The 23,566-nt window shown below is 51.2% G+C and overlaps 1 protein-coding gene across 1 annotated transcript in view; it reads left to right on the forward strand.

Moving 5' to 3' along the window:
• The first annotated feature begins 1,927 nt into the window (after nucleotides 1-1,927).
• GRIK4 (glutamate ionotropic receptor kainate type subunit 4) overlaps nucleotides 1,928-23,566 on the forward strand; it is a 106,592-nt gene continuing 84,953 nt past the window's right edge. The window contains exon 1 of the mRNA XM_072354867.1: nucleotides 1,928-1,998. The gene's annotated coding sequence lies outside the window, so the exon portion shown is untranslated. The remainder of the gene's footprint in view (nucleotides 1,999-23,566) is intronic.

Below are 23,566 nucleotides of genomic sequence, written 5' to 3' on the forward strand. Positions count from 1 at the left end.
CCCTCTGGAGGCTTTGCCATCACTTACATGGGCTGCATTTATTGCCAGTGAGCGCATTTCCTACCCCCCTCCTTTTACAGGCCTGATTTCTCTATGGGTGCCCCCCTTGCTGGAGGCTGAATGGGGATGTGAGCAGCTTGGTCAAGCAAGAGATGTCTCTGCCTATGGCAAAGGGTTGGAAGGAGCACTGGGTTGGAATGGGATGATCTTTGAGGTCCTTCCAACCCAACCCGTTCTATGGCTTGGTTTGTTTTCAAGTGGCTGCTGCAAAGAGAAGCCGCCCCCCTTTGGTGGCAGCAGGTTTGATGGGGGGAAGAACACGAAGGGAAGAGCTCTGCAGTCCCAATGGGGGCCAGCACTGCGAGCCATTGGCACAACCTTTGCCACTGTCATCACAAAGGTGCACTGCAGAGGGCTCTGAGCACCCCACACATCCTCATTGGGACTGTGGATGCTGTTCTGCAGTGCTTGGTGAAGCAATTCGCAGCCCCACATTGGACCGAGCAACGGGAGAGAGCAGGTGAGGTTGGAACCTCAAACTCAGAAGGAGGAGAAGGGGAAGAGGGCGGCGTGGCTCAGCCCATCCCACTGAGTGAATGGGACCATCCTGTGCAGTGCTCAGCCCCGAGCCCATCGCTGTGCCCAACCACGTGGCCATAAATGAAAGGGAAACACAGCTGGGATGCAGCACTGTGCTGGGAATGAGGGGTTCCAGGCTGGTCGGGTGGGCAATGCAAAGGGGGGGTATTGCTCACAGGGTGATGATGAGCTGTGGCTGTTGTCCTGCAGGGATTGATGTGTAAGGGATGAGCTCGAAGCTCCTGTTCCCTGCGTGCCCTGTGAGCAATCTGTCTCCGGAGCAGAGGCGGCTTTTTTTCTCTTGTGAAGTTGATTCTGCTTCTCTTTCATCCCAGCAGGAGGGGAAGATGAATTTCTGTCAAACGAGAGTTCATTGCTCCAAATGCAGGAGTCCAGCTAATAGATGGGTTTAGAAGCTTTGGTTTTTCTTCTTGCTTTTAGAAAACAAACAACCAAAGTGGGCACACAGAGCTGCAGTACAGCACAGGAGGATGGAGCAGGATGGACACCACCTGGGAACCAACCCTGGTGCGGCACTCCTGGTGCCCTATAGCTGAGGGATGCTATGGGGCAGGTCCTACATGCCCCACTCCTGGTCCCCATGGGATGTATCTTTGCATGGAGGTTTCAGGAGCTGTGTGCTGGTGCATCTCACCCCGTGCTCCCAAGGCAGGGGAGAAGCCAGTCCTGGGCAGGAGTGGGGATGGGGGGGCTGTAAGTCTCCTTCCAACCCAAACCATTCCAAGGTTGTGTGATTCTACAACGTGTGGGGAGAAGCAGGGCTGTGGGTGAAAGGAGTGAGGCCCAAAGCAAGAAATGAGGGGGGATCAATGGGAAGACAGAGCCCTTCCAGATATCAAACGTCCCTCCCAGGAGTGCTGAGTCTGGGCTTAAGAAAACCAGTCCCGTTTGGAAGCAGTGATCTCTGCATCTCTCCACCCTCAGCTTCCTGCACCCCTCTGTCCTGCTCCCATCCTCCTCTCTCCCTCCCTCCATCCTCGGTTCTCTGCCCTCCCTGCATCCCTCTGTCGTACCCCCATCCTTCTCTTTCCCTGCATCCCTCCATCCTGCACTGCTCCCCATTGCCCCATCCTCCTCTCCATCACTCCCTCCCATTTCTGAGCCCTCTCTCCATCCCATCCCATCCCATCCCATCCCATCCCATCCCATCCCATCCCATCCCATCCCATCCCTCTGTGTTTTCCTTTGCGTTCCATCCCATTTCCATCCTACTCCCCATTCCCCCGCCCCTTCCCCTCATCCCACCCCATCCCACCCCTCCGCCCTCCCACTGCCCCTCAACCCCCCCCCCCCAATCCCACACCGCCCCCCGCCCCCTGCACTTCCCCCGGCGGCCGCTGGGGGCTTCGAACAGTCGGATCGGACCCGGAGCACCGCGGGCAGAGCCGCGCCGCGCAGGTAGGAGCCGCCCGGGGGGAGCGGTGCGGGGCGGGCAGGGGGGCAGCGCCGTGGGGTGCCGACCTCGGGGGGAGCCGAAGTTCGGGGCGGAGAGGCAGGAGGGGGAGCGGGCGGTGGGTTGGGGGGGGGGGGGTTGGTTGGTGGTCCGGGAGATGCTCCGCGCTCGGCGGGTGGGAGATGCTCCGCGTGGCCGTTGTTCTCAGCCTTGGGACGGGAAAGAGAAGGAGCGTTTGTTGCGGAATGAACGGCGACGGAGTTGGGCCGGTGAGAGGCGGAGGGTTCGCGGCGGCGGCGTTGGTGTGCGCAGCCGTGCGGGTTGGTGCTGCGCGGACCGCGCCGGGCGAGCGGCGCTGCCTGGGGACAACGGAGGGAACCGTGCGGAACCCCCCCCCCCCCCCTGAACCCGGGCCCAACTTCACTCCGTGCCGCTCCGCCCGAACTCCGGCTGAGCCCGCCGTGCCGTGCCGTCCATCGCTGCCGTCGGGGCTCCATCGCAGCTTGAACCCTCGTAGGTGTGACCCTCGGGACCGTGACCTCACGTCGGCTGCGCTGCGGCGAAAGCGGTGCCGGGGAACCCGCAGCATCCCCGGGGCCTTCCGCCTCAGCTCCTCCTGCCCCGCTGTCGGGCTGAGCCGTGTCCGTGAGTCCCGGCATCGACGCTTCCTCGCTCCATTCCTCTCTCTCCTCCTCCCCTCCCCGGGTGGCAATAGGGCCGCGGTATCGTTTGAGCATCCCCAGCACCGTCACGGCACCGGGTACCGATCGCCGTGCGCCTTCGCTTTGCACGGGAGCAGCGGTGTGTTCGGTGGGAGGCGGCTGCAGGGAGGCTCCCGCAAGTGTGCACCGTGTGTGTGTGTGTGTGTGTGTGTGTGCACGGGGACCGCTGGGGGAGAAAAGTGATGCCCAGCCTTTCCCCATCGGTTCCCATTTCGGGTCGGGGCTGCTGAGAGAAGCCAGAAGTTGGGAAAGTTGTGCGTGTGGCTCCTTCGGTGTCGCAGGGCTTTGATTCCCTGCGTTCGGTGCTAAGCGATGCCCGAGGTTGGGAGCTGGGCTGGGGGCTTTGGGTCTGCTGGGAGAGCAGCTGCGTGCAGTGCAGGAGCTCTGCTTTGTGCCACAGCCGCGCTGGGAGCAGATGGCCCGGGGGGATGCACTGCGTTGTGTGTGTATGGCCCAGGGGGGTGCGAGCAATGGGGTGAGAATGGGGTGGGTGCGTGCTGTGACTGTGCTGTACAGGCAAGGAGAGCTCACTCCTCCAACAAACTTCCATTTCCTCGGGTCTGGGTTAAGTTCATTTTGCATGCAGGCGGCGCTGAGGGCGTGCAGCTGGGCAGTGCCCTTAGCAAAGGCCCGGGGACGTGGCTGGGCTGTGCGTATCGATCCTCACCGTCTTTAGGGGGAGATCTTCATGCACAGCACAAGTTAGGGCTGAATCCTGTTCCTTGCTGCTGCTGCTGGGAGGCCTGGCCAGCCTTCCTGTTAATTGCTGGGGGCAGCAGGGACAGCTGGGTGTGATACAGCATTGAGAGGCTTGGGGGGAGCTCAGCCTGGTTTCTATGCACACGCATCCCTATGGGTGGGCTGCTCCAGCACTTGTTGGCTGCCGTGCTGCTTGCAGCTTGCTGTGCTCTATGGGAAGCCTCGTGGTGGGGTCAGCAGCGTCACAGCAGTGCTTGGAAGCACCTGGGGCTCTGGTGGGGGAGTGGGGAGGGCAAAGGGTGGGCTGCTGTGTCAGGACGTCCCTGTGTGCAGCACATCACTGGTGATTGAGTGGTTTAAAGAGGCAGTAATGAAGTGCAGGTGCTGTAAATCTGTAGGTCAGAGCGGTGCAGCTGAGGGCCCCAAGTAAATCAAGTGGTGACAACAGGGATGGTTCTGTCCCCCTCCTTGCTGCTGTCACCGAGGCAGGGACCCCAATGGAGCTGTGCCATGGCAGGAGGGGTTTTTGCCATGGGATGCCTTTACACACCAAGCAAACCTGGGGTAGAGCACAGCAGACAGGCAAGTGGGGCTAATTAGCTCTGAAGAAGCTGGATGGGAGTGACCCTGGGGGTCAGATTGCCGTGCCCTATAGAGGATGGACTTACAGCATTGAGCCTTCCTGATGCTGCTGCAGGTCGGAAGCTTAACAAAATGGGGGCTGAGGATGTACCCACGGACCTAATGGTGTTGATTTCCTCATTAGGTTCTGCCGGTGGTCTATTGCTGGGCAATAAATAGCTCTGGTAGGGGGGGGGGTTGGGGAGAGCGGTGCCAGCTTCCCCAGTTAAGAAAACGGGAATATAATGGAGGAGGGTCGATGGGAGCGCAAAGGGGTTATGGGGCTGCACATCCCCCCCCCCTCCGACCCCTGTGCCCCTCATAGGCAGCTCGGATCTCCTCCTTGATGTCTGCAGGATTGATTTGCATCCTTAGTGAAGGGAGAGAGCCAGGCGTGTGGGTTTTGTGCTCTGCTCCTCCCCGCCCGCTTCCCACTTTGTTTGGCTAGCTCGGCATCTGCACGGTGATGTGGAAGCAGCGCGGAGGAGCTCCGTGGCGGCCGTATTGCATATGCATAAAGCGAGAGGAACGGAGCACCCCGGCAATCCCAGCTAATGGCAACGCTGCTCTGACCCCATAACAGCCGCTCTGCGGGGCTTTGCAATGAGTCTGCAGAAACGCATCCCAGGCACAAACAAGTCGTGTGAGCTCCGGGACCTCCCGGCACCCATTTCCCACGTGCTGTTGCTGCAGAGCAGTTCTTCTCCTGGGTCTGTCACATTGAGGGCAGGGAGGGATGGGATTTTTGCTTCTCCTTGTGTGAGATTTGGGAACATCTGGTGCGTAACGAGCTGCGCGCGCCTTGAGACCGAGCGGCATTCACGGGGCAGAGATGGTGCTCGCGTTCACGGAGCATCTGCTGCTCTCCAGGTTCCATTCATCGCTGCCTCGCAGCTCTGCCTTGTCGTTCACACACCGAGGGGAAGTGGGTGTGAAGTGGAATAAGAACGTTTCACACCTTCCTCTTGCATTGGGTTTGACATCCAACGGGTTGATGGTGCCGTAACCCGTCAGAAGGGGAGGAACGTGGTTGGAAGCTGAAAACATCTATGGGTGGTCAGGTGTGCTGATCTCAGCCCTGCCTTGGGGTCAACCCTAGCAATGCCACGTTGGAAACCAAGGTGGGGTTTGTAGGTTCTAACACAGTCTCAGTAGTACAGCACCTTTAGGCCAACATCAATGGAAACATGAGTTCAGTGCTGGCTGTCAGCGCTGTATTTCCTTAAGGGAAACCCTATAGAAACGACTCGGTGCTACCTGAAGTTCCGTGCTTGAGAAATGGGTGTTTTGGTTTCAGGCCATCCGGACCTCCCAGGGCTCCTTACCGTAACCCGTCGTGCTGTGATTGAGGCTGACACGGCTTTTGTTCTGCCTCCTGCTGGGTATTAAACAAGATTTAAGTCCCCTCAGTCGCTATTTAAGTTATTGAGCGGCGTCGCAGCCGCTTCAAATGCAAACAGAGGCAAACAGAGCTGTCTGGATGTTTGTTTATGCACACATCATTAGGAAGTCTGTGGGAAAAAAAAAAGGCAACAAGGCAACGTTCCGGTCTGTTAGATAATTAATCTGCATCTTAAGAGTTGTCGAAAGATGTATTTGCAAGCTAGTCCATTGAGCTGCTATCTAGTCAATAATCCCATTTTTAATGGTCCCTAAGAATGTGTTTCCATACGGAAGCAGTGGGGAAGTCTGAGTCCTGTTTGTCTTTGCGAGCATCTTCCATATCAAAGCCTTTTGTGATGGTGGGTGGAACATCCGGCTGTGTTTCTGTTGGGTTCCCTCCTGGCATTGGATGCTGAGCTCTGGTTCTGTGCATGGCCTGTGGTTGGGGGGGGGTCTGTGTGACCCAATGTGCGTCACCAAGATGAGGTGGCAGGCGTGGGATTGAGGGTTGGGTGTTGATGTTGAGTCAAGGCATCCCGTTATTTAGGGTGGAATAAGGGGAAATGCGCAGACGGCCCCAGCGGTGCTCAGTTACTAAAACCTGCTAATGAGAGAAGGGAGCAGAACCCACACCTGGAGAGAGGCAGTGCTGGGAGCTGCTGCCAAGGTGAGGAGCCAGAGCTTAATTTCATTATCTTATCAATAACGAGCTGGTCCTGGCGTGGTGTGAATTCTCGGGGAGTGTTAGTGCTATCTTTGGCAGCCTGAGCAGAGAAATAATGAATACGAGTAGGAAGAGCATTGTGTGCAGCCCTGGTATCTGTACCTTAAAAATGATGTCGGCAAACTGGTGAGAGATAAGAGAAGAGCAACAAGGGATGATTGGGGGCCCATAGAGTGTGTGGGAGAGGCTGGGGCTCATCTCTGCCCTGTAATGAGGAGAGGGTTTAGGGGGGATTTGAGTGCTGGCTGTGGATACAGGACCAGGGCAGGACATGGCTCTGTGAGTGCTCCATCAATTGTGATGAAGAAAAAGGCATGTTTTATGTTTGTGCAGCTTTGTAGGAAGGTGCAGGAGCAAATCAGCCAGGGCTGGGTACATTGGCCGCTTTAAAATTGAAATGATACGTCTTGAGGAGCTGCTGTAGGTGAACCGCACAGCGTGGCAGCACGAGGCAATAGCAAATAAAACAAGGTTCCAAATACGGTCTTTATTGTCCTTCACGTCTTTTAATTATGTCATTAATCTCGTCTTTTTCTTGAGAGAAAGAGCAGAATCCACCAGCGCTGTGCTCAGGTTCTGTTCCTTTGGGCAGCGTTGTACCCATTTCTTCGTGCAACAGGCGATGCTCAATGCTAGGCTGCACATCTTGCTCCTCTCCCCCAGCATTTCTGTTTTGCTGGCAGTATAATCAGCACCATCTCCTCTTTGAGCCTGTGCCATCCTTCTCCCCGAGTGCCATAACCTCATCCTTCAGGGCCATTAAGTGGCCCCAGATGAGGATTGAAGCAGGGCTGCCTTGAGCTCAGCCCAGGAGCTGCTCCCTGCCTGGATTTAGGGACCCTGTTGTCTGGCTGGATTTAGGATCCCGGCTTCCCCCGAAATTGCTTCATCCATTAGAGGTTCTTTGTTGCTGAAGGTTCAATTATGGAAGTGAAGAGTGCTTTATGGGAACAAGGGAAGAGAGAAACCAAAGCCAATGTCACGCTCGGAGTCTGCTGGAGCTCCTCATCCCCACATCCTCTGCATGAAGCACAACCCTATAAATCCCAGCCCTGATGATGCTTCTCCTGTACCCTCCATGCAATGCAGTTGTTGCTTGCTTTCCCAAAGGGTGAAGCTCAGTGTGGGGTGGCTGCATGGCTTTGCACACCCCATGGCTTTGGGTTCACCGTTGAGCTGCAGGATGTGCAGGGGATGCTCTGCAGCCATTGGGGTCGTTCTGCTGTGTTTGGTGGGCTTGAGTGCTTCTGAAAGATTAATTAACCCCGGGTGAGAGACGATGAGTGAACGTTTGCAGAGTGGGGAGGGAGATGAATATTGCTGCTGCTCTGAGTGTGTTTCAACTTCTGCTTTGGGCTCGTCTGACTTGGAGGAGCCTCTGACTAGCAGGAATGATGGAACAATTTATTTGGGATGATGAATTAGGAGAATATAGCTCGTAAACCCAGAACGCGGCGTTTTCAATCACATCTTCATTGCACTGGTAAGAGGGTTGTGGGGGGAAAAAAGAGAGGTTTTCATATCTTGACATGTTTATCCTTTGGAGACGGAGTCAATTATCTTATTGTAGGAGAACTCGTTCCGTAGTGCTCGGATCTCAGGGAATGTCTGTGTGTCAAGAGGAGGATCGTGCAAGGTTTGTTCTGGCAGTGAGGAGATGGGGAGGAGAGCAGAGCTAGGAGAGATCTCCAGGTGACATCCAGGAATAGGAAGATGGCTTTATGAGAGACGGGAGGTAGAGCCTGCTGAGGTCTGTGCTGGAGCTGCCACGAGGGAGGCAAGTTGTCCTCAAATACTCCTTTGCTTTGATTTCGGGCTGCTGGGGACGCTGTGGCACATTGAGCTCCTGAGCATTGCTTTGTGCTCCGTGTGTTGCGAGGACTGGAGGGTGAGGAGGTGTCGGCACAGCTCTGCTCTGTTGTGCTGAGCAAATCTCCAGTCCCAGCAACAGAAAAACCCGAGTCCATTTTGCAGACATCGGCGTTAATGCAGTGCAGCTGACACGCTCCATTTGCTTGCATAAATGCAGCTCTTAAAGCTGCGCATATGCTCCATAGAGCCTCTCTACTCCTCACCTTTCCTTCTTGCGATGGCAGCGGCTGGAAGGCCATTCCCGGACACCGCAGGCAGTGTCTGTGTGTTTGCACATATGTCAGGCCCAGAAATGCACCATTTCCAAGCTGCTGTTGTGAGGCATCGCTCCCGACACACCGTTCCAAACGCAGTTGTGCAGATGGGAGTTTTTGAGCTTGGCTCAAGCACTCCTGTTTCCCCTGGTTTGTTTACGTGGAGGTTTTGATTTTCCCATTATTGAGGTGGTTATGTTTTTATAGAGTCGCATTACTCACAGGTCCCTTTTATTTCCCTTCCAGTTCTCCAGCTGTGACTAACAGAGGGTTTTGCCGCAGCCCTTTAGTGGAGAAGAGACTCAACTGAATGGAAAGGGGGGTCTTTCCCTTTCCCACCAGGGTTGGATGGGGCAGGAGCCTCTTCCTGGGGCAGTGGCAACAGGGTTGGTTTTATTCCCATTATTAGCACTGATGAAGGGCTCCACTCTAGGACAGAAGTGAATCTGTTGGGGAAGCGTTGAGCTTCAGTGATGGTTGCCCTGGCAAAGTGAGCGTGCAAACGTGCACAAGTGTGTGCTCATGGCACACGGTCACTGCAGCCCAGGAGCTCGGAGTTGCTTTGTATCTGGGGCACTGTTCTTTTTGCATCAGAAATGAGGTAAGGGTGGAATAGTTGTTAAAGAGTCACATGGAGCCACCGGGAGCCGTTAGTCAGCGGCTGCGGGAAGGCGCCGGCCCTAATGATGACAGGGGAAAGTTCTTTATGGGGTCTGGGAGCAAAAGGCAAAGAACAAATGGGCGCAGCCTGCAGAGGCAGAGGGTGAATCCATCAGGGGAGCAGCGCTGCAGATAGCTGCGTGCAGCGGTGATGGGTTAGGGCTGTCCCAGCCTTCTTGGGCTGGAGAGGGAAGGTTGCAGGAGCCAAGAGGGTAAAGCAGTGTCCCAGGGGTGTGTGACAGAGCAGGAACAGCGCTCTATGGCTGTTGATGCTCTGGGGGCTGTGAGATGGGCTCAGAGCAACTCCCTCTTTGGGTACCTGGATCTGTGCACCAGGATGGCTGCGAGAAATGGAACCTTCAGAGAGGAGCACAAACGATGTCCTCTCTGTACCAGCTGCTTCTGTTTGACCTTTGGTGCTCTGGGCCACTAAGGAATGAGACTTCATTGTGTTTTATTTCAGGCTGAAGGGCGTTTACCTGTCAAATCTCCTTGCAGCCATCTCATTGGGTTGTGTGTCCACATCTCAGATGGGAAAAACCCTTTGGCAGAGCTGCATTGCAGCTCTGGGAGCACAGGGCTGGTTCTTGGGGCGAGGTGACATCAGGCTATCCTCACTTCTGCAGAGAGGGAGCATCCCCAGCAGGTGATGGCAATGATTCTGCATCTCCAGAGGCCACACGCTTTCGCTCAGAGGGAGATTTTGGAGGCTGGGACCCCTCATCTACGCCCCCATTGCCACTGGGGACTGAGCAGTGCCAGCCCTCACTGCTGCGTGGCCCTGGCAGCTCCAGCCCTTGGTTACTCTGGCAACTCGCAGAGATCAGGCAGCTGAATTCAGCCCCTTGTTCTGGGGAAAATGCTCTCATTGAAGGCAAACCGGAGCGAAACCGTCCTGCCTTCATCCCAATGAATGGCACCGACACCCATCCGTGTGCCTCGTGGTGGGGAGAGGGCGTGTGGGGATGGGTGGGGGGTATCCCAAAGGGGAGAGCAGGGAGATGGCACTGAGAAGGGAGCTGGGAATTGTGCCCTCGTCCCATTGGAATAAAGGAAGTCTTGCACAGTCTGTCGTCAGCTTAAAGCAGTAACAAAGCCATTACAGCGCTGGGGATGCGCTTATTCTTCGGGATGGAAGGAGCTGCCCAGAATGATAATTGGGTCTTCTTTCATTTTTTAAGGAGCTAACAGGCTACTGCACAAAGTAATTAACTGGACAGATGGGGACGGCAGAGTTTGTAAACGTCGACAGCAACAAGAAGGAGCGTTTTGGGAAAGGCCTTGTGTCAGCAGAAGGGCTGCGTTTGGGAAAGCAGGGAAATTAATGGGACTTCTTTAAGAATTGATAACGTTAACAGCTGCATCTGGTTCAGGTGTGTGCTGGTGGCTGTGAGGAGGAGCAGGAATGGAGGCATTGCTGTGCATCTCCCTGTTTGTGTGTGTGTCCTTTGTAAAGGGGACGTTCCTTGCAATGTGTGTGATAGGGCTGAGATACATACAGCTGCTGCTGCACCAAACCCCACCAGTGTGATTTGTCTGCCCTAAACCAGAGCAGGATGCTGGTGGTGGTTGCCGAGGTATCAGTTTGCCCATCCATGAGGGATGCTGTTATCCAGCACCAAGGGACACGGCAGGGACACGTGGTTTGGGCTGTAAATATGTGTCCTCTTTGTGGCAGTGTGTTGTAGGAAGTGAGAGCACAAGGGTTTTGATAGTGGGCCCAAGGAAAGCATCTCCATTCCCGGAGCTGCTCAAGGTCGGGTTGGATGGGGCTGTGGGTGAGCTGACCTGATGCTTGACAGAGTGGGGACAACCAGCCCATGGCATAGGGTTGGAGCTGAGCGATCTCTGAGATCCCAAGCATTCCACAACTCCTCCCTTCTCAGCGCAGCCTCTTCTTTCTCCTTTAATTAACATGCAGGGCTTGGGACAAGTTGCACAACTGCAGAAGCGGTTGGGGATGGGGAAGAGAGGCTGCTAAAAACCGCTTTGTGTGAACGTGGCAAGCTCTAATAGAGCGAAACACGACAGGCACGTGTGTGTCTGCTGAATGGTAATGACCCTTCTGAACCACTGCCTGGGGGGGGAATGGAAAGCACTTAACAGATCAAACAGTGTCGGGGAAACAAGAGCAACTGTGCCAGGATGGGGCTGGGCTAATCAAGGTAACTCGTTTATGGGATTGTGATTAGAGCTTTCAACGCTCTGATGGCAGAAGCACCTTTCCTGGGGTTTGTGCTGCTGCTTTCCTTTTTCTGCTCCTTGGAGAGATGCCCCGCTGTTCCTCCCCCTCCCTGATAAAGAAGTTTTGCAATTCAGTGCCGAAAGTGGATTGTTTTGATTAATTGAGAATGATCTTTAAAAAGTTGCACTGGGAAAGGTCTTTTTAGTTTAATCTGTGGCTGTTTTTAGAGCGTACCCGTGGTCTCTGTGCCAGCATTGAGCCCGTCCTCCCCCACGTAGCACAGCGTCTGCCTTGCAGACCTGCTTTGCTGCAAGATACCCTTGAGCTCAAAGTCATCCAGATTGGGCGCTCGCGGGGATGGCGAGAGAATGAGAACTGTGAAGAGCAAAGGGTTATGCAGTCAAGATTTTCTTCTTTATTTTGATAGGATGGAAATATTTCTGATACCGGACACGGCAAAGGTTGGGCATAAATCTCCTTCGGGACAAGTTAATCTGTTTTTCCTTGTGAGTTCTTCCAAATCCTCATTCTATGGGTGCAGGCCAAGGACTCTCTCATCTTCTGGAGCCATTTATAAACTTTGATGGTGATCTTTTGGCTTCCTGAAACTGAGCTCCAGCAAAGCCCTCTCAGTGGGTCCACTGGGCTCCACGTTGGCGATGAGCTGAGGGAAGCAGCATCTCCCAGCCCTTCCCAGCCTTGGTAGCAGCAAAGCCAGCCTATAGTGTATATAGGGTGGATGGGTTGTCTGCTATTAGTTGACTCCTCATGCTCCGCCTATGGGAACAACCTCCAGTTGTTGTTGGTTGTGACCCAATGGCTGCATAAGATATGGCATGATTGGGATGGAGATGGGCTTTTGCAGGGTTTCGTGCTCTCAGAGATGCTTGCCAACCCTTGGGTCATGTGTTGTGGTGTAGCAGAGCAGTGTGGCTTTTGAGTTGGGCTTTGGTGGAGCAAGGAGCTCTGGTTGGACCCAACAGAGACATGACTTCCCCTTGACGGAGTGATTATGCGCTTCAAAACTCCTTCTATTTCTTCTCCTTGAAGCAGTCAGGAGCGTTTAGCAAACGTTGGGAAGTACGGTGACAGCAGCACAATATAAGTATTGTTCAGTGTGATTGTTGCTTTACCTCTCCTCCTGCAGCCCCCACTCCTCCCCCAACACCTGCCTTTTACCCAATTTAATTTTCACACCTCCTCCTGCTGCTGCCATCCGTGCCAGCCTATCTCTGTGGTTCTGCTGTGGGTGTCTCTTGCCTTACTGCCTTGAAGGTGCTCATCCCATCCCCTCTGGCTCCTGTGGACCCAAGAGGTCGGTCCCAGAACTGTGTGCCATGATTACACACCCCACAGCATAAATGCTAATGTGGTCTCAACCCAAAGGCTGGGCAGTTGTGCACAGCTGTGTCAGTGGGCAAGGGAAGAACAACTGATGTTGTCTGTCAGGACTTTAGTGAAGCCTTTGATGTGGTTCCCTATAGCATCCTTCTCTCCAGAGTGGAAAGATATGGATTTGATGGATGCATGGATGAAGAACCCAAAGAGTGGTAGTCAGTGGTTCAGTGTCCTCTGCTGGAGGTCAGTGGTCAACACGATGCTGCTCTCTACTTGAGGGACCCACAGCTCTCCAGTTTAGTGTCCAGTTCAGCACTAGAGAGGATGCAGTATGTTGGTGTTGGACTCTGCTGGAGCAAGGCTGGAAGGAATGGGAGGGAAGGGTTGGCACTGGTACAAGCACACAGCACCTCTGGGCCATTGGTGGTAATGCAGGAGAAGGAAAAAGCCCCAAAACATGGCAGATGTGTCAACGTATCCCTCCTTAAAATGGAGAACTATTCCCCAGTTGTTTTTCTACATACTGATTTTGCTCTGTCTGTAGTATCTAGTGTTTGCATGCTAGTGATGTGCTGTGATCCAGTTGTCCCTTAGGGACATGGAGAGGAGGTGACACCATTGGGATGGATCCTACTGTCCACCTGGCACCTCCTTATGTTGTCTCTCCCAGAATCTGAGCACGTCCCGGTCCCACCAGCAACACCAGATCAATTCCCTATTTAGCTGAAATCTCCACCTGGATGAGTGCAGCCCCACGCTGATTTATCCAATAAAGGCTGCAGCTCAAGATGGTTATGAGGGACCTTGATGAAAAAAAAACAGAGGTTATCCTATCTGGGAGGAAGGGAAGATGTTGCAGCACAGCAGGGCTGTCTGCAGCTGGTCACCTCCACACATCTCTGCCTTTTCTGTTTGAAGATGCAGGGAACAGGAGAAATTGCTATCTTTATGCTTGGGTGAAAAGAAAACAAAGTATGAATGGTCATAATTTAGTGGGCTCCTGGGTAAATTTGTATTTCATTCTGATTATTGAGTGCCTTCCCTAATTGTGGCAATAAAAAGGAATAGTCCATCTTCTAAATGCAAGCAGTAGCGCTGATTGTTATTTAATTAGTTGATTCCAGTGGTCGAGGGGTGAGCTTGGAATTACAATTGCAGCTTGTATTATTTCACTGAGATTGCCGAATTAATTAGGAGAACAATGGGATTCTTCATTGTTGGTGTCTTAAGAACTTGTGAAGATAACTCTTCGTGCAGGACGGTGATGCTCCAGTGCATCTAGAGACCAAAAATGGAGAAGATTCCCTGGATGAATCCCCATTCAGGCCAATGGGAAGCCAGGTGCTAGGGAGAGGTTGGGACGCAGTGGTGATTCAGCTTGTTCAGTGATAGAAGGGGCTGCAGAGAGCTCTGGGAGCACGGGATGTGTCCAGGTAGATGGCTCACCGGCCCATCAGGGCTGTCTGCTTTGACAGGAATATAGATGCAGTGGTTCTATTTCACTCTGTCTGAAATTGCTTTGTAATAACAGTAGGAGTTGGAGAGGCACTCTTATTGATTAAACAATTGAGGCTATTTGTCTTTACAAAACCAAAAATACAGAGGTGTCTTTGGCTTCCTGCATATGCGTTATGCACGCTTATTATATGCAGCAATCTCCTTGATCAGGCTGATGGCCATAATGGGTTGGGTTATAGCACTGGATTGCAATGGTGTAATATGGACTGAAGAGCAAAGGAGAGCTGATGTAAGTACACCAACCAACAGAGGCTGGGCTGAGCAGATAGGGAGTGAGGTGCACGGTATGGCTGTGTGCCACAGTAGTCTTCAGCCCCAGGGATGCAGGGCTGGCTTAAAGCATCACACGTGGCACATATGTATATGAGTAACATCACGACCTGCAGGTTGGCATGGTTTGAAAACAATCAGCTTTATCATGTCCTGAATGTGAGGGTGCCCCATTCCTGGAGGTGCTCAAGGCCATCAGTGGGCAACCTGCTCTATGGGGTAGCAACCAGCCCATGGCAAGGGGAGAAGCTGGGTGATCATTGTGGTCCCCCCTAACCCGACCCATCTATGATTCTATCAGGAAAGGATCTCATACCAGGGCAGGGAGGTTTTGCTTTGGTTCTGCTTGGCACGGAAGGCATCTGATGCTGTCACTTGGTGTGTGTGTGCCTGCAGCTTCCAGGCTGAAGCCTGAAAAAAAAAACTTCCTAGCAAAATGTTAACTTTCTATATTTGGTGTCTGAGAATCTTTTTCACCTGAATGCCTTCATACGGCATCCTCAGAACACAGCGTGTTGCGTGCCTTGTTTTTTTTCCTCTTTTAAATCTCGTTGTTGTATGCAGATTTCTATAGTTACTGTACGTGGTTAATTGTCCAATATAAGCATTTTCTCAGTCCTAGGTGAAAAAAGCCCCACATCAACTACCAAACCCTACTGGGTCTGTCCCAGTGCTGGGCTGGGTGCGATGAGCTTCCATTGCTGGAGGTCCCAGTGTCACTTTGATGCTGTTTGCAATGCTTTAGGACCCACCAAGTCGTCTTTCTTCTCTCTGCGGTGTCCCTCGACGCACGTCTTATGTCTGCTTTAATTGGGTACCGCAGCAGTAGCATGCATCAAAATAAATGAACTTTTTACTGAGAAAGGGTAAGAGAAGGAAAAAGACAGACGATCCCTCAGCAACAGCTGTTTGGAGGAAGAATCCCACAGAAGCTGCTTCCTTCGCTAATTAGAAATCTGCTTTCCTTTAGGAAGGATAACATCGACGTTCTCCGCTCCTCTTCTCACTTCTAATTACTTCTTGGAGGGATGAAGAAAGGCGCCGTTTCGTATGTTTGACTTAAGAGTTGCTGAGGCGAAGAATGTGGGATGGGAATGTTTGGTGGTGATAGGAAGGAAGGAAGGAAGAAAGGGGAGAGAGGATGGAGTGGCCAAATTGTGAGCGCTGTTGATGGGAGGGAGCGATGGGTGCTTCCAATGGGGCTCTGGGTGCTGCTCTGTGTCTGGTGGACAGAGTGACTCCTTGCCAGAAATTCGGAGCGAATTTCTAAAGAAAGAAATCAAAAATTGCTTGGAAAATAGAGAGGTTAAAGTTAGAATTCTCAAAGAGAGGAAACGCGCCGAGTTCACGTTTTATAAATAACATGCTTTGATTGTTTCCCATTATGGAGTAATTTTGTTTTGAAATGTGGCTTCATCTTTTTACTAAGGATATAAATACCGACTATGGAACAAAAGGGTTTTCTCCAGCCTGAAGTGATGCTGTATATTCCCAGTGCGGGGATGGGCAGGCTGTCCCCATGCTGCTGCACGTTGGGTTTTGTTGGTCTGGAAGTAGAACGAGGCTCTCCCCCCATCCCCATCGAGCTGCCCTCAGCCTTCAGCAGGTGTTGCTTTGCAATTCAGCAAAGCGGCCGTTTCAATTACTCAGGGCAATAAATCTCAAGGTGTGTGCTGGGAGCTCCATCATTTGAAGCACCGATGTTTTTCTTTTCCCTCGCGGTCTTCGAGGTAGAATCATCAGCGTTGCAAGTAATGAAGCCTGCTTTTCCCATGGATTTCTTTCTCGTGGTTGGATTCTCTGATAACTAAATAAGCTTTGACTGAATGCCCCGGCTGTGAAAAAAGCTCCAGAAAAGCTGTTGTGTGTAAATTCTCTATTAAGAACGGAGCTTGCGTGGCATCCTGCCTGCCTATTGACAGCTATATTTGTGGAACCAAAATACTGGATGGAGCCGGCCCTGCCAGGTGGGGCTGCAGGTGGCAGGTGGGTTCTTGGGGGCTGTGGGTGTCTGGTTGCCATAGGAAGGCAGGTTAGAAATAGAGTCGGGGAGGTGCTCCATTGAGGTGACCCCGGAGGAGTCGGGCTGTTGATGCAATGGCCATAAATCACTGCACCTTTTCCATTTTGGTCGATGTTAGAAGCAGTGATGAAAAGCAAGTGTGTGTGTGTGTGTCTGGGCAATGAAACATGTGCTCCATCTCTTGAGCACAATCCCTTCTGCTGAACCTATGGGGTGGATCTCCCAGCCCTCAGGTTGTTGGATGGCAGCTGCCGTTCTCTGGCTTTGCCATTTGGCAGCCAATGGGGGAGGAAAAGTCGTGGGTGTAAAGTCGGGATGACAGAGTCAATGGACAACTCTTCCTTTGCAAATAACTAGGGGTGAATTGATAACTGGCAACCCAGGTAAGCAATTAAGCCAATCGGTTATATATTAATTGATTGCAGAGGTCTCCTTTATGTAGAGCTCTGCCTGAAGCCTTCATGTCCTTTCTGGAGGAATAGAATAGACGTCTACAGAAATTAACAGTGACTTTCAAGCAGAATAGATGATTAATGAGAACGCATTGATCCTGATGGACAAATGAAGCACTTCCAGTTTTCTAGTGAACGACGTTGGGCTTTCTTTTCTCTAGGAAATGATTCAGCCACTCAGACCTCATTCTGAGCCCAGGGAGAGGTAAGGAGAGGGGAGAGGAGGGGAGATGTGCCCCCTCTCAGCTTGATTTATTATCCGACTCCTTTGTTACAAGACTTCCAGTCTTGTAAAATATTAAATACATCCTTATATTCAATATCACATTTTGAAACATTTCATGCCTCATTTGCTTCTGGAGTCAAGGACAACTTCACGTTTTTCATGGCGCAAGGCCCAGATTTGTCTATTTATTTATTTTTAATCACTACATTTTTCTTTTCCTTTTTTTCTTTACCTGTATCAATTCGGATTAAATCTTGGCAACCATAGCAACCTGTTCCTCTGGGTGGTTTCAGATCTCGGCAGTGGAGGTGCTTTTTTGGCTTGGCTGATCCCCATGGGATGCTGTGCCCATCCAGAGAGGGATGGTGGGCAGTAGGGATTGCGGTTTTGGGCTGGGTGTTGGGCTCAGCTCTCACTGACAGCATCGCTTGTAAACAAAAGGCTTTTTAGTTGAAGGGCTCACGTGATATAATGAGGAGGATTAAGTGGAATTTGCTGCCACATTTAAAGGAAGATGCATGTAACTCCCCTTAATTAGAAAGGACTCACTATTTGTCTTTCCCTTCATCTGTGTGGGAGCTTTTTTGTTTATTGCTTCTCCTGTGAGGGATAAGCAGCTGAATCCTGATAGACAGGGCCACCACTGTACCCAGGAACCCTGCTTCTGCATGCAGGTTGGGATGGCAGCTGGGGGCACTGCAGACCCAGTGCTGCAGCCTTGTAACTGGAATGTGAGAGCAGCCCCATTTCAGCTGTTCCACCTTGGGTGCATCATTTGGACCTCCGGTGTTGAGCTGTCTGTGGGGTTGCTTTTTACAGAGGGGTTCTGTGGAGGGAGAACTTGTCTGTGCTGGCGTGGGGGTTAGATGGAATCATAGAATCCAATTGCAGTTGGAGAAGCCCCTTATGATCCCTGCCCACCCCCACCATGCCCATTGGCTGGTTGTGAGATGTCACAGCTGATGCCCAAACAACTCTCAAGGGTGATAAACAAGCAGGTTTTCTCCAAAGCTTGTCTCTATGTGGAGAACATCTATGACTTTGAATCAAAATAGCTTCAATGCCCTTTTAAAATGGAAGTATCAATAGGAGTCGGGGCCTTTATTAGTTCAGGGGATCTTAACGATCCCACTAGGTGTTTATCTGCCTATTTAGGTGGCTGATATCCTTTTAAAATCTGTCCCAGAGTGCTTGAATCGCTCCTGAAAATGGAACGTAGACTTCTAAATTACCCAGTTGCCTGCTAACGTTATCCATGGCATCGGCTTTTCCTAATGGCCACATCAATTAGAGAGGGCTCTCTGCATCATGCTGTCAGCAGACCCACGTGGATGGGGGGGAGCACAGGAGTTTCACTCAGGCTGCTTTTTATGATCCCCACGCTTTGCAAATGGAACAAAATTTAGTGAAGGAACTTGTCTTTGTTCCCCTCCTTCCCATACAGCAAACTAATTGAAAGCAACATGAATGTTAATGATGCATTTCGCATTTGGAAGTTAGAGGGGTGATTAATATATTGTAGACTGTATATTAACACCTTCTCAGGGGCATAATGAAGAGGAAATATGTGCTCTGAGGCGAGGCTGTTTATTTCGTGGCGTGTTTCCTGACTTCCACCATCCCTTTTTCTCATTGAAATACAAGCTTTCCAATCCAGAGGGTTTTGTTTCAAAGCATCATTTTAAATCAATCAATAAACTTTTATGTCTTAATCCCTCCTCTCCCCCCCCCCCCCCCCCCACACACTTTTGGTTGGAGAGCTGAAGCGAAGTGCATAAAGAGAAGGGAAATGGGAGGAAGGAAGAGGTGGAGGATGATGTGAAAGGGCAGCGATGGGATGGATTTCCAAGCATGAAGCTGTCATCTCACTGTGTTGGTGGGAAATGGTCTTTTATTGGAGGGAAGGCTGATGGAAGTTGACCTGGTAGAGTCCAGGGAAGGCTTTTTTCCTTCTTTTCCCCATGCCAACCTGTGGATGCCATCTGCCTATTGAGGGTCATTTGTGATGGGAAGGCATGTGGTTCTGTTGAGCGCATCTGGTTGAGCACCCAGCTGCGCTCGCTTGGAATCTTGGCATCCATTGAACTGCTCATAAACATGTAGGGTCATGGACGTTGTAACCTGAGGGTGCCCTGTGAGCCCTGTATGGGAATGGCCCATCGACCATGTTTGCCTCTTGCTGAGGTCTCCTGGGCTTCCTAAGGACCACAGAAGGCGATGAGCATCTGTGTTGGTTGCGTTGCTCATAGCAAGAAGCTCTGGGAAATGACGGCTTAGCAAGATCTGCTGTAACGCTGTTGTTGGAGGTGGAAGTGTGTGGTTGTGGCTGGTTCTGTAACTCAGCTCAGAAAAGGAAGGGGACCACGCAAGTTATAACACATCTATAATTAAGTGCAATGAATGGCTATAAACCAACAAACACTTTTAAGTGTCGTTCTTGGCCACATCTGAATTATTTTTCTCCTTTGGCAGAATCATTAAAGGAGGGGGAAAGCATGTGTGTATCAATCCACTCTGCATGTTTGAAAGGGTTTTATTATTATTATTTTTTGATGAATGAAAATTGGAGCATGAGAATGGGTAGAAAGTCCCCGTGGGAAGGGCTGAGATCCTGCAGGCTGTAGGCAGCCTCTTATTAACAGCACTGGGCTCTGCCATTCCCACCAATGTGGAGATAAAGAGCAGCACTTCTGATGGCCTTTTCCAGAAGGGGAGGGAGGAAGAAGTAACCCATAGTAATTAAGACTTGGCAAGCTCAGTGTTTATAGACTTTCTAAATATTGATGAATGGAAATGCGCTTTATTAATTAAAACACATTAAAATCCTTTTTTTCTTCAGAACTTGACTACATTTTTTTCCCTCCCTTGGCACACCCTGAGCTCTGTTGTTTCTCTCGGTTGTGTTTGCATGAAACTTTATCCCTCTCCCCCAAATTTTGGTGGGTTCACATTAAGCTTCAAGCTGGCCACCTGATTTCAAGCTGCTCTGCTTGGCTCTGTCTCCCCAACTTAGAAGCAGTATCTTGTGTCTGTGATTGATCTAACTTGTTGTGGCTCAGTTTTGTCTTCAATTACTTCCTTCTTAGAGTCCAATTTATCTTCTTATAGTAATATAGCCCAGAAGATACAGCTGTGGGTATCAGTAGTCCCATATGGGGTCTGAGATTTAGAGCGATGGTAGCAAGAACATTCTGGGCAAACCACGTCATCCTTCAGGATGGTGTAACACAACAATTTTATCCTTCTGTAATTTCCAGGCCAGCTGTGGTAGGAGGCAGAATTTACTGCTTCTCTTCCCTGGCAGGCAGGGCTGTTCCTCTGACCTTCTGCTCCAGCAGACGCTCGAACCTGGACATAAATCTAGGGTACTGTTTCTCCCAGGCATGGTGGTGATCTCACTGCTGCCTTCTGCTCGCTGTTGAGTATCCATCTGTCTGCTCACCGCTGCTCGGATACTAAGGATTTGGATCAGTGTGACTGTCTTTTTGCTTATCTGTTTTGGGTTGGGAATGTCAGGGTGCAGGAAACAAGGTGTGATGGGGAGGGTTATGCTTTCACAGTGGCATGCTTGGTTGGCCTGAGTAAAACTGTGCTTCTGGGAATGTGGATGATGGGCAGCTGGCTGGAGCTGGGTTACAATAGACTGGAATAAGGTGATGAAGGAAAATCTGGGTGTTGCCAAGGTGGGGATACCATCTTGGAAGCTAATGGTTATTTCTTATGAGGAAACCCTTTAGAGGAGGGAGAGGTACAGTCCTGTATCTCCAGCCACGTGTGGTTGGATATTTGCTCTTTCATAGGCTTTGGCTCTCTGGGTTGCCATCCTTCTCTGCTCTAGAAGTGTCTGTACTGTGCTGGCCTGCTTGCCAGCTCTCCAAAGCCTGCGGGGATGACACATTCTAGTGGATGGCTTTGCTCAATGATCTTGATGGGATCAGGTGGGATGATCCGATGACTGCCTCAGCAATTGAAGTGGGCTGGAATGGTCAGGCAGGAGCCATAACCGAGCTCTTATAGCTCTTGGTGTATGGAAGTTTCCATACCTCCAAACTGTCACAATCCATAAGCTTAAAACCTCATCTTCAGCCTCTGAAGCAGGCAGCAAGAGCTGCTTCCAGAGCAATAACTCAGCTGATAAGGAGTCCCCAGGTTCAGCTTAGTGATGGTCCGTAACCGCTCCCAGGGAGGGATTCCAACCTCCATAATGCTCCCAGCCATACTGCCTGCTACGAGGAATCACCCCTGTGCACAGTGGTGAAATGCTGAGTTCCGTGGTGATGGGGAGAGCAAAAGTGTGAGTTTTGGGGGGTAGAGTTGTTCTGGGTTGTGCTTTTGTCAAGAAGTTGGGCTCGGTATGTGGGGAGCAGCACTGGGCTGGCTGACTGAGCAGGTATGGGCACAAACCTGAATCTCATGTTAGAAACCTCGATCTAGAAAGTTCAGTTTCAGAGACTCTTAAGATAATGAAGAAGGCTTGAATAAATGCTCTTTGAATGTGTTCTTGTAAAAAGGAGGAATCTGGCTTTGACTTTGTAGGCACGCTGCAGGAGAATATAATCCACTGTACCCAAAGGAGCTGTTTCTGCCCTTCTCTCATCAAGGCACGCAAGGATTTTAAAGCCATTCAGGTTTTAGTGGGGCTGGAAAAGGAAAGAAGCTTGGGGGAGGCAGAAATTAAATCACAAATGTTCACAATAAAATGGTTACAGAGATGGAGGTGGACAGAGAAGATGATAGCATCAGACTTCAGTCTCTGGAGACCAATAACTCTTTGAGAACAGCTTCAGTCTGCTCTCAAGTCTTCTGTCTGAGTGCCACAAAGGCTGAAGTAGATCCACTGTTGGGGTTTGGTGTCAAGCCTTGTGATGCCCACTCAGCCAAACGCTTGGGTGCCTTCCTCCTTCCTATCTGAGTGTTGTCTGAGCCCCAAAGCCAGGCAATGAAGTGAGCTGCAATGTGAGCACGTGTCTGGAGGTTGTGCTGGAGCAGGGCCAGGTGCCTTGCATCTTGTCAGATCAAGCTTCTGTGGGCATATGTTCCCCAAATGGATGGGTTTTCCACCTGAATGCTGAGCTCTGCGTATGTATGTATGGGAAGCTTGTTGGGTTTTTTATAATGAGATTTCATTTTTCTTTGGTGTTTCTCACCCTAACTCTCAAACCTCCTTAGGAAGGGAGTGCGACCTTGTCAGCATGTGCATATGTTTCTGTGCACTCTGAGAAAGAGTTGAAGGCATCTCCCCTCCATGCAGAGTCATTGAGATCCACCTTTGAATCAATGCTGGGACTTCTAGGTAAGCATATGGTGTGACAGAGGAAGTGTTGCTGTAGCTCATTTGGATAGATCCATGCAGTCCCAAGGCAAGAAGACCCATTTTATAGATGGGAAATGGTGGGAAGAAGAGGCAGTGAGTTATTTAAAGATAGAGGGAACAGGGCAGTTGAAGAGCTAAAAGTGGATTTCTGGAGTCTCAATTCAGTAGACCAAACTACCACGCTGTGTGTTATCTTTTACAGCCTCACTAGCAGGCACCAGTGTGTATCCAACCCACACAGCCTTCATCTCCATTGCTGTGTCAGACATTGCTGATGGGTGAACCCTGAAAACTGCAAGGCAGTTTTGGAGGCATTACCAAAATTTCCCTGGCTGTGAGTCTAAGAACGTCAGCCCTTTGGGTCTACCAAACTGAGCTGGGAGCCCTTGGGGAAGCACCTGTTATTTTTAGTGTCTCGTTTCCTGGGAAGTGGATTCCCCTGCAGACTACTGAGCTCTAATTTTGTGTCTCGCAGTCCCATGCAGAGCCTAAAATGGGAAGGAAGCCATGAAACTTGGGCATCTTCCCTCCTAGAGCACGTAGAGATCTGGGCCATGTTTTGCTGGGATGTCTAGAGGACGTGGGTAAGTCTCTGTCCTCTCTGTACTTTCTCGCCCCAGCATCTCTTGCTGCCAAACCCAAATCACGTCTGAATGCTCTGAAAATGCCATCCTAATTCTTAGGTCTGCTGAGCTCCTGCAGAGTCCTGACGCAGAGAGGGCAAAGCCTGCACAAAGCTTGCCAGCTGCATTCGGTGACATTGTGTCTGCAGAGCTTGATTTGGCTCGTTTGGGTAGGAAGAAGAAAACTGGGATGTTGCTGTGCCATCCGGTGAGCACAGCTTGATGTCAGGTGTATTGGGATGTGAGCGTTCAGATGGGGCTGCTCAGCATCCTCCCCTTAACCCCAGCAAATCCACTCTCCCGAGCACTCTGTTTTCACAGGGCAGAAATGAATTGTAGATGCATCAAATGACCGTCAGGTTAATTACTGTGCTGTTAATTACCTCCACTCCTGGCGCTGTCCAGAGTGCTGATCGGGGGTGGAGCACGATCCAGTAGTAACCTGCATTGAGCTGCGTGTCCTCGGTCATTAGCGATGAGCTGTGAACATACTTGAACTGGGAGATCTCTGTCTGCTTTGTGTTGATGTGAGGGAGAACATCTCATGGTGCCTTGCATCACCCATTTGGGCTGTGTTTGCAGTGAACTTTTGGTGGTACCGCTTTGGAGTTTCACGTGTTTTCCATTGCGGAGGAAAATGGGGATGGCTGAGCTGTGGTGAAATTTGATGAAAACATGTTATTTCCTCT

This window comes from Excalfactoria chinensis, chromosome 21 (genome assembly GCF_039878825.1).
Source record: "Excalfactoria chinensis isolate bCotChi1 chromosome 21, bCotChi1.hap2, whole genome shotgun sequence".
Taxonomy (NCBI): domain Eukaryota; kingdom Metazoa; phylum Chordata; class Aves; order Galliformes; family Phasianidae; genus Excalfactoria; species Excalfactoria chinensis.